Source organism: Peromyscus eremicus, chromosome 10 (genome assembly GCF_949786415.1).
Source record: "Peromyscus eremicus chromosome 10, PerEre_H2_v1, whole genome shotgun sequence".
Classification (NCBI taxonomy): Eukaryota; Metazoa; Chordata; class Mammalia; order Rodentia; family Cricetidae; genus Peromyscus; species Peromyscus eremicus.
In genome coordinates, this window is record NC_081426.1 from 68,904,122 (window position 1) to 68,915,037 (window position 10,916).

Consider the following 10,916-nt stretch of genomic DNA (forward strand, 5'->3'; position numbering starts at 1 on the left):
AGAGGAGTCTCAGCAGGGGTCCAGTTTTGATAGCGTAGCAGAAGCCAGAGGCCTTGAACCAGACTCATTGCCATGAACATTTGCAAGTAAAGCTGTTTGTGCAAAAGGGTAGACTGCGCGACACACCGCAGGTTCCAATGGCACTACGGCGAACGGATATATGATGGGAAGGCGGAAAGGACAGGCGGAAAATGGTCCATGAACAGCGGAACTGGAGATGCCACGGCTGTAACAGGAGTGAGAGAGGGCTGCAGCTGATGGAGGAGCAGGTCACGGCCGGCCGGGCGGTTGGCAAGATGGTTTGTGTTTTGTTTTTAACTTTTAGTTTTTATTTTCTTTTCTGGGAGAGGTTACCTCTTTTTGGTGGAGGGTGGGCATGGAAGGACTTGGAAATGAGTGGGATTGGGGTGCATGATGTGAAATTCCCAAAGAATCAATAAAAATTATGTTGTAAAAAAAAAAAAAGAAAGGAAGAAAGAAAGGAAACAAAGGGAGAAAGCGAGCGAGCCCTGGCTTCTCTTGCCAAGGTGAAAGAAGAGAGGATTTCCCTGCTGTGCTGACTCATACACCAGGCTCTGCTCAGTGGCTGTAAGACATGTGCTCTATGTTTGAGGATTGACGGCTTCACTTAGCAGGAGTGACTCCATTTTGGTTTAGTCTGGTCTGCCGCCAGGCCTGTGCAGGAGGCTAGTCTGAAACAGTGGCCTCCCATAAGCTTCTCACTGAAACGGAATTAAACTCTGAACTTCTGGACTGTGGGCAATCCTCTTTCCTGCACTCACCACCCCTAAAGATACGTTTATCACCCCCTTCAAAAAAAGACTTGAAATTGGGGGAGGGGGTTAATTAATGTGGTCACTGTGTATTTTACACATGATTTGGGTAGTAGTTAATCAAGTGGAGGGAAGAAGAGAAAAAGCAGAGAAACCTGTTCATACTTTCTGAATGTGTGTTTCTGAGATGCAGTTGCTGCTGATCAAAATTATGCATTTACTGGGTCTACAGAGATGGCTCAGTGGTTAAGAGTAGTGGCTTCTCTTCCAGAGGACCCAGGTTCAATTCCTGATACCCACATGGCAGCGAACAGCCGTCTGTAACTTCAGTTCCAGAGGCTCTGGTTCTCTCTTCTGGCTTCCTTGGGCTCCAGGTTACACACAAGGCGCACAGACATGCATGCAGGTAAAACCCTCTTACACATAAAATAAAGATAAATCTTTAAAACATGCATCAACATGTTTTGTTGTTGCTGCTATTGAGATTTCCTTAGTGAACAAGCTAGCTCATGATGGCGCAGTGAGCACCATTCTGTGAGTCAGCTGAATCCCTGTTACTTCATCTCAAGTTAGACAGCTTTGCAGCCAGGATTTTTGTTTCCCTCATTATCACCCAGCACTTTACCTTTGCAAAAAGCCATCCTGTAGCAGCCGTGGTGGCGCACGCCCGTAATCCCAGCACTTGGGAAACTGGGGAGACTAAGGCTCTGAGAAGGGGCAGGGGGACATAACAGGCCACTACATTTGTTATCAAAATTTCTATGCTGTCAAATGCACACGTAATCAAAGAAAAATGCATAAATTAGATTTTCTCAATACCCAAGACTTTGGTGCTTCTAAAGGCAGTAACAGAAAAAGTGGTTCTGGGGCTGAGCCAGTGGCTCAGTGATTAATACCACTGGCTACTCTTCCAGAGGACCTGGGTTCGATTCCCAGCACTCACAGGGTGATTCACAACTACCCATAACTTCAGTTCGAGGAGATCCAATGTCCTCTTCTGGCCTGCACAAGCATCAGGCATGCACACGGTGCACAGCTATACAGATAGGTAAAATATTCATATACATAAAATAAAATAATACTTTTAAAAGGTGATTCTGCTCAGAACAGGGGAAAATATTTGCAAATGATACATGTGGTGAGGATCTACTATCCAAAATAGATAAAGAATTCTTTTTTTTTCTTTCCCCACCAGAGCTGAGGACTGAACCCAGGGCCTTGCACTTGCTAGGCAAGTGTTCTGCCACAGAGCTAAATCCCCAACCCATGATAAAGAATTCTTACAACTCAGTAAACAGATAAGTAACCCAATTTAAAAATGAGCAAAGAAAACTCCTGGCACGGGGAAGCACATTTTGGATTCCAGAACTTGGTATGTGTAGGAGAAGGACAGAGAGTTCAAGGCCAACCTGGGCTTCTCTGTCTCAAACACGGAAGGGAGATGTGAAGACAAGGCATTCCCATCACCTTTTCTCCGAGGAATGTATGTGAATGGCCAACAGCGTTCATCATCAGAGAAACGCCAGTCCGTGAATGCCACATTACACCTCCCTGAGTGGCTTGCCTTGTTTGTTTGTTTTCCAAATGGAGGATGTTGGCATTCTCCTGGTACAGATACAGAATGATGCAGCTGAACGCAGCTGGCCAGCTCTTCAGAAAGTTACAGGAAATTACCAGGGGCTCCAACCAGGCCATTCTTATGCATTGAAGAGTGGGAAATACACCTTGAGAAAACAGATGCTTGGAGGCAGAAGTTCACCACAGTGCCATTCAGAGAAGCAGAGGAGAAAGTACCATGAAGGGCTTTCAGTTGATGAGCAGGTGAAACATTACTGAGCCACGTGATAGAATATTATTTCACTGTACAAAGAGTTTTTCATTTTTGTTGATTTGTTATTTTATTGATTCATTTAGGATTTTGTCCTTGATTTTTTTTTTTCGTTAGTGTTTTTGTTTTTGACACAAGGTTTTACTATACAGAACCAGCTGGCCCAGGACTCACACCCCTTTTGCCTCAGCCTCCCAAGTGCTGGGATTACAGGTGTATACTGTCCTGCCCAGCCCTGGAATAAAGAACGGATCTATGCTACAACACAGAGGAACATTGAAAACATTATACCAGGAGGGGGAAAGACCTCATACCACAGTATCCCACGTATTGAAATGTCCAGAATAAGCTGTGCACAGTGGCTCACACTTCTACCTAGTACTCGGAGGCCAAAGCAGAAAATGCCAAAGAGTTCAAGGCCAACTGGGCCACAGATTAAGATCCTAGCTTAAGAAAGGAAAAAGAAAAAAGAAGAAACAGAAGCAGAGGAAGAAGAGGAAAGGAAAAGGAAATGTTTCAGAGGGGCAAATGAACAAAAGTAGAGACAACATTGGCAGTTGCCAGGAGCTGAGGGATGAAGGACTGACTGCCACAGCCCTTAGTTCCTCTGGAAGCATTATTTAGTTGAGGTGAGTGATGGATTATCACAAACTAGGTGGCTTATGTGAGTGACCGTTTCTCAGCTCTGGAGGTGAGGAAGCCAGTAGCCAAGGTGCTAAACAGGTGTACAGAGAGCCCTCTTCTTGAATGGCAGGTAGCTGTCTTCATTTTAGCTTGGCACAGAGCAGGGAGCTTTTGTGTTACTAATTCTATTCTGTTCTATTCACAGGGGCTCAACTCTCTTGACCTTCTAAAGACACCACCTCCATCCCCTCACATAGGAGGCTAGGATTTCAACACATAAGGATCGGGAGGACACAAATATTTTATCACGGGGGTGATAAAATGCCCTGGAAGTAGATAACAGTGATTGACATTCATGCATAGCAGAAGAGAAGTCACTAAATTACGCTTTTAAGAGATGAGTTTTATGTGAATTACATCTCAGTTAAAGTTGGAAATTACTGTTATTGTACATGCAACAGATACGTGCATGCTCAGTAGCTTGCTGAATACATTCCTGAATCTAGCTTCTAGAATCGAGAGCTATAGTTCTTAACTTCCTTTACATGTTAAAAATCACAAGTGAGCTTAAAAATATCATGATGACCAAAACTACACAGAGGAACTCTGTCTCGGAGGAAAAATAAATAAATCCTGATGCTCGGACCACATCCCAGAGCAGTGAAACCAGAATCCCTACAGTAGGGTCCAGACCAAAAGTGGCTTTAAAAGTATCCTATGTGAATCTGTTCTACAGCCAAGTTGAGAGTCACTGTGGTGGTTTGAATAAAAAACGGCCCCCATAGGTCCATAGGGAGTGGCACTATTAGGAGGTGTGGCTTTGTGGGAGTAGGTGTGGCCTTTCTGGAGGAAATGTAATTCATTCTCTTCCTGCTGCCTGCTGACCTGGATGTAGAACTCTCAGCTACATCTCCAGCACCATGTCTGCCTCCGCACCACCATGCTTCCCACCATGATGATAATAGACTAAACCTCTGAACTGTAAGCCAGCCCCAATTAAATGTTTTCCTTTGAAAGAGCTGCTGTGGTCACGGTGTTTCTTCACAGCAATAGAATCACAGCCTGCACGTTACATCTATTATGGAAATGATTTCTCATTTTCGTTTGTTTTATTGTTATTATTTTAGACAGGGTCTCATTATGTAGCCAGAGCTGGTCTAAACCTTCCTACATAGCCCAGGCTGCCCTCAAATATGTGAGTCTCCTGACCAACCCACTGAATACTGAAATTACAGGTATGTGCTACTGTGCAGGTGAAGTGACCGTTCTTGCTTCCTGTCTACGTCTTCCTGTCCACTCACAGCAGTACAGCATTCACAGCTGGAAGTCAGAATGGCCCCTGAACTCCTGTTAATTCATTTTTTTAACTTTCATGGGGACTTGGGGCGTTCAATATTTTGGAGGAACTGATATGCTAGGCTTTCCTCTTCTTCCTTGTCTTCGATTACTGAGATTCAACTGTGGGCCAGCATGCATTTGTTTCACGTTAGAGAAAAAGTTGGAGTCCATCCAAGTGTGCTGGCACCTGTGCTCGGAAAACCCTAGATTTTATAGTTTGTGAAGTTCTAGGCAGAAACTCAAGATCTAAAGAGCCAGGGACATGCAAGTGCAAACACATGCCTGTGTGCCCTCTTTAATGGTCTGACTCAGACACCCTGGTGTGTTTAATAAGACCTAACCTTGGCCTCTGTGGGCTTGGCCTCCGGGGTGCTGTGTCCTCCCTTGTTAGATTCTCACCATGCCTCTTGGCTGCCATGTCCACCCATTTTGGCAAATGTGTCTGGGATGGTGCTCCAAACCACAGGGGCCCTAATCAAACCCACCCATTAAAGAAGAAGCTTTTCTTATTCAGTCTTCCCCAGAAAGTGGAGCCAACTGGTGGAGAAGATTTGACTGAGTAAAGAAACAGGAATCCGAAGAGCAAGGAACAGCATGGGGAACAGAATAGGTAGGGGTGGCGTCTACTCTGAGGAGGTTTTCACTTTAACAGGAAACTGTGCTTACCGGTGTTGGAGGACTGCCATAACAAAGCACGTGACTCTCAGTGGCTTACACCAAGAAAAGAGTTCTTCATACATTTCATCTCAGTTGACTTTGGGCTGGTGCGAGGACAAGATGCTCTGCTCATGTGATCATCCTGGGTGCCAGGCTCCTTTGGCTGTCTTCTAGATCCATAGCATCTCCATTTATCTGGCCAACTGGAGACAGCCGGGAGATTGCATGGGTGTTCTCTATACGGAGGAGTAGGGAGTAGGGTTTGGTAAACACCTTAATGGCTCAGTCACTGGGGTAAAGGAACAAGCCAGAGTGATAAATACAATAATACTCACTGATAATACAGTGCTAGGATTAAAGGCCTGGGCCACCACCACCCGGTGATAAAGAATCTTTGTATCTCTTCAGGATGTGGAAACTTGTTTGCTGATGGATACCCTTGCATGAACAGTTCGTTCAACCTTTGATTATTTTAGGTTTATTTCATTATTTTATGTGTGTTGGTGTTTTAGGGCTATTCACCACCTTGTAGGATGGGAATTGAACCAGTGTCCCTTGCAAGAACAGCCAGTGATCTTAACCACTGAGCCGCCTCTGCAGGCCCTTCTGAAGGAATCTTAAAACCTTTTCTTAACCACTAGGAAGCAACAGCCTTTTCCCCTGATCCATTCCCGGCTTTAAGAAGCGACAATGTGGCAAATACTGTTACCAATGACGGCTCGCAGAGTTTTTTGGTTCTTCCTCAGTAAGAAAAACCCAGTTTTCTTCAGGTATCAAGCAGCAGCCTGTCCGGGGAAGATGGGCCCCAGGAATGTGTTGTGGCTGGCCTAACCCCTGGGGTTCTCTGCACTTCTCCTGTGACCTCTCCCTAGTGCCTCTCATTGACCTAACCTAATGTCAGAAGGCAAGGGATCCTGGTTGAGGCAATCACGTCACCTTCCTTGTCCACAGAGCAGGGAGAAGAATGGCTAGTCGATCCGGAAGGGCAAGTAGACACTCTCCAATTGGCTGCCATGTCTTTCCTTGTCGATGACTCTAGCACCAGTTAGCAAGTAGGCAGCATTTTGATCCATTCTTCCATAGCTGTATGCTTTTATTGTTTAGGACATAGGCTCGAGTCAATAATAAGATAGACATTTATTTCTTGTCTAGGTACTTTACTGCGTAAAAGTCTAGGACTGGAGTGTAAAAGTCTAGGACTGGAGTATTGGTTTGGTGATTCTGTTGAGTTCCCTTGAACCTAGTCTTGCTGCTGAAGAAGTATTCCCATATTTTTTTTTTCCCTCTTGAAGTGAGAGTGCTGTACATCTCTGCCCTCTTGGGGTTAGATATGGCCATGCACCTCACTTTGGCCAGTGAGATGTTGAGTCCAGCACGTGTGTCAGGAAAGTAACTAGTTGCCCGGGCAGGCCTCTCACTTTTCCCCTTGCAGGGAACTTTGTGAAAGTACTTCAGTGTGGAGGGAAGCTGTACTAAAAATTACTCTGATGGCAAAAGATTTAGGGGAGCAGGGAATATACCACTGTGTTTGAGCCACTAGGAATCGAGGTTGAGTGTTAGTGCAGTTAAGCCTGGTGCTTCCTGACGAATACAGAACGTGAGCTCTTTCTGGATGGTTACCTTCCAAGCCTAAGGTGTTGCTGTCATCCACATGATCTAAGATGACTCATTATGATTTAGAATGACTGAATTCCAGTCTAGGACATAGGAAGGAAAAACAAGAGTGCATTCTTGACCAAGTATGGGAGCAGGGGGAGCAGCGACCCTGTAATCCCAGTGCTTGAGAGGCTGAGGCTCCCTTATTAGAGGCTAACCTGGGCTATTTGAGAGGAATCTTTCTAAGATCTGAAAGTGGCACGTATTATATCCTTGGCATGCTGGGTGTTTTGGTTCTCTATTACCTCATAGAGCATTATTCCAAAGCTTAGCACATTAAAGCAACCACCTTTAAGTAGATCAAACAATTGCAAGAGTGGCCTAGGTGAGAAGTAGCCATTAAAAAGCTGCCATGATCTGACTCTGGCAGAAGGATGCCCTCCAAGGGCAGGAGGATGTCTCACCAAGCTCACACATGGCTGTTGGTAAGACTCCTCATGGCTTCTGTCTTTTATCTGGAGGCCTCTGTTCCTTGCTAGCTGGGACCTCCGGAGAGCTGTTCAGCAGAACCGACATTTTCTCCTAGATCAAGGAGTCAGGGAGGAGGGAGGAAGAGATGGCAGCCAGTGCCTTTTAGACCCTAATCAGGAGTGACTCCTTCCGTAATTTTGGCTGTGTTTTATCCATCACGCAAACTACTATGGTATGTTGTCTCTGGAACTTTCAAGAAGTTGGATTGCTGCTGTGGCAGGGTTGGGAGTTGGGGTCTTTAAGAGGTGACTGTGTTAACAAAAGAGAATAATACCTTCCTTGGGGGAGTGGGGCAGGACTTGGGGCTGTAAGAGTGGGTTGTATGAGCAGGGCAGCTCCTGTATTACCTTTCTATAACGACCCCTGCCCCTTTCTGACTTTCTCCCTGTTTTGAAGGGACACAAGACCCTTACAGATGTGGTTGCTCAACTTAGACTTCCCACCTTCCAGAACCATAAGGCTAAGAAAGCTCCCTTCCTTTAGAAGTTCCTCAGGCCCAACTCTTCTCCACAGAAATGGTAAACAGACAGAGACACAGAGGAAGATGTGTCTTATTTTGCTTCTCTGTTTTTGGGATAAAATACTGACCAATGTGGGGAGTGAAAGGCTCATTTCATCTCACAGTTACAGTCCATCATCAAGGGAGCTCAGGCAGGAGCTCGAGTCGGGAACCTGGAGCTGAAGCAGAGACCACGGAGGGATGCTGTTTACCAGCCTGCTCCTCCTGCTTTCTTACACAACCCAGGACCACCTGCCCAGGAGAGGCACCGCCCACAGTGGGTGGGGCCTTCCCACATCCATCATTGATCAAGACAGTGCCTCCCAGACACGCCCACAGGATAGTCTGATGGTGGCAATTCCTCAATGGAGGTTTCCTCTTCCCGGATGACTCTAGTTTGTATCAAGTTGATGAAACAAACAAACAAACCAAAAACCAACCAAACAAACAAAACTAACCAATGCAGCTGCGTACAACTTGAGAGGCCACTCAGTAAAAGTGTGACGATCGGAGGCAGATGACGTTAGTGGCATCTTGGGGCTGCTAAAACCCCTAAAGGAATAGAATGTAAACACACAATCTCCTGCTGGGCAGCCAACTCCTAAGCAAAACTCAAGATGTGGGAAGGGCCTAGGGGGCAGCTAGGATTCTCCGCCTCAACTCTCTCCACTGAGTACATAAATACTTCTCACATAGTCTATATTCTGACTTCTGGATCGTGGCACCTATACCCACAAGGATTCTAGATCATACACACCCAAGAATTCTTCCTTTTATGGGCAATGTCAAATTCCCACGCAGAAAGCTTTTTTAAAAACCAGCAGTGGAAGCCGGGGCGGTGGTGGCGCACGCCTTTAATCCCAGCACTCGGGAGGCAGAGGCAGGCGGATCTCTGTGAGTTCAAGGCCAGCCTGGTCTACCAAGTGAGTCCCAGGAAAGGCGCAAAACTACACAGAGAAACCCTGTCTCAAAAAAAAAAAAAAAACAAAAAAAACAAAAAACAAACAAACAAACAAAAAACAAAACAAAACAAAAAAAAACCAGCAGTGGAAATCAGGCAGTGGTGGCACATGTCTTTAATCCCCGACTCGGGAAGCAGAGGCAGGTGGATCTCTGTGAGTTCGAGGATGGCCTGGTCTACAGAGTGAGTTCCAGGACAGCTAGAAGGGTTACACAGAGAAACCCTGTCTCTACAAACAAAACAAAACCAACAAACAAAAACAAAAATCAGGAGTAGAAAAGGAACTTCCATTTGCAAGAAGAAGAAAGAGCATCTTTCTTCATTGCTGAACTGTAAGGGTGATTCACATGAACTATGAGTCAGCTCATCACTGTTTGACATACTCAGATGTGTTAGCTAAGCTGAGATTCAAATCTTCTTATGTTTTCCCAAGCTTAGCCAGCAAACTCTTACAAGAAGCCACAGGCGCTGTGGGTCTAGAAGAGTAACTCTCCAGGCAGTATCCTCTGCATTTGGTGCTACCCAGATGGTGAGAGAGAGGAAGCGGGTCTTAGGAATGCGACTTCTTTTTTCCCATGCTAGTTTATAGAGAGAGCAACACATCACAGCTCCAGGCATCATAACACCTGCTTGGCCAGTATAAGCAGTGGCTGCTCTCCTAAATCCTGGTCTGACATGTGCCCAGGTCATTCCTCTTAGCACTCCCATCACAGGAAGAAAATGCAAAGTTCCCATGTATTTTTATTACTCTCGTGGTTGCTAGTCATTTTGGCATTGAGTTTAGGCAGGGGTACGTATGAAGCCGTTGCTGTGAGGTTTTCCTTTTTATTTTTTAAAGATTTATTTTTTTATTTATGTGTATATGTGTGCCTGCCTGAGTTTGTGTGCTCCACATGCATGCAGGTGCCCTCGGAGGCCAGGGGGCATTGGATCACCAGAAACCGGAGTTACAGGTAGGTGTGAGCTACTTTATACAGTGCTGGGAATTGAACCCTGGTCCTCTGGAGGAGGACGTGTGTGTGTGTGTGTGTGTGTGTGTGTGTGTGTGTGTGTGTGTATGTGTGTGTGTGTGTGTGTGTGTGTGTGTTTGCACCCTTAAATATATAAATACAACCTGCTCAGTCCATATAATGTTACTTGAATTGTTTGGTTTCAGAGTTGACCACGATGTTGAATAACCAGCTGGCATGCTCTTCCCTGGGGAAGACGGTTTCTCTGGCTGTCAGCGTCCCTTAGTTGCCTGTAGTTCCTTGTCTAGGGCTGAAGGCTCGTGAGATATTTCCTCCTGTGCCTTCCTCGTGTATATCAGCATGTCTATTGGCGGAGTGACCAACCGCCCCCCAATACGCAAGTGTAAAACGGTTTCTGACCCAGTCTTAGGGCTTGCTTGGCATCCCTCACTGCCCATGGGTAGATCTGTGCCACGTCTGCTTTACCCACAGCCGTCTGGGCAGCACTTTTCTCCCTCCATGTGTAGATGGTATCTAGGAGAATGCTTAGAAAATGGAAAATTGCTCTCCCTCTCTCTGCTCTCTGTCACTATATGTCCACATTCCTGCTTGGCCCCATCTTTGGCCTTCGTGTCCAGAAGGAAGTCAGAATTTAGCCTGGGTGCTGACAGCTGCTTAGAACATGAATTAGGTTACAGGGCAGTGTGCCAGACGCCAGGCCATTCTGTTCAGACTCTGGTTCATAGTGTATTTGTTTACAGAAGAACTCTTCTAAGGTAGAGAGAGAGGAAGCTGACCAAGGATGTTTAATAGGATCTTGTAAACATTTGTGTTAGTGATAATTCTTAGTGTTCATGGGATCTATTTTAAAGAAATTCAAAGACTGAGCCAGAATGGTAGGTAAAAACTCAGAAGTGTGCCCAATATCACTCTTGGGTGGCCTAGCATGAGTTTCAAATGCCCTTTCCAATCTCCATCCTTTCCTTCTTTCTTACCTTCACAACCTTGATCTTGCTGGTCATATGACCCACTCTGGCCAATGAGATATAGTTGGAAGTTGCTAGGTGGGGGCTTCCAGGAACCCTCACCCCATTTTTGCAAGGTAGGAAGGAAACCTTTTTAAATGGGAAGTAGTCACTGTTTGGCCTTTGTTTGGGGC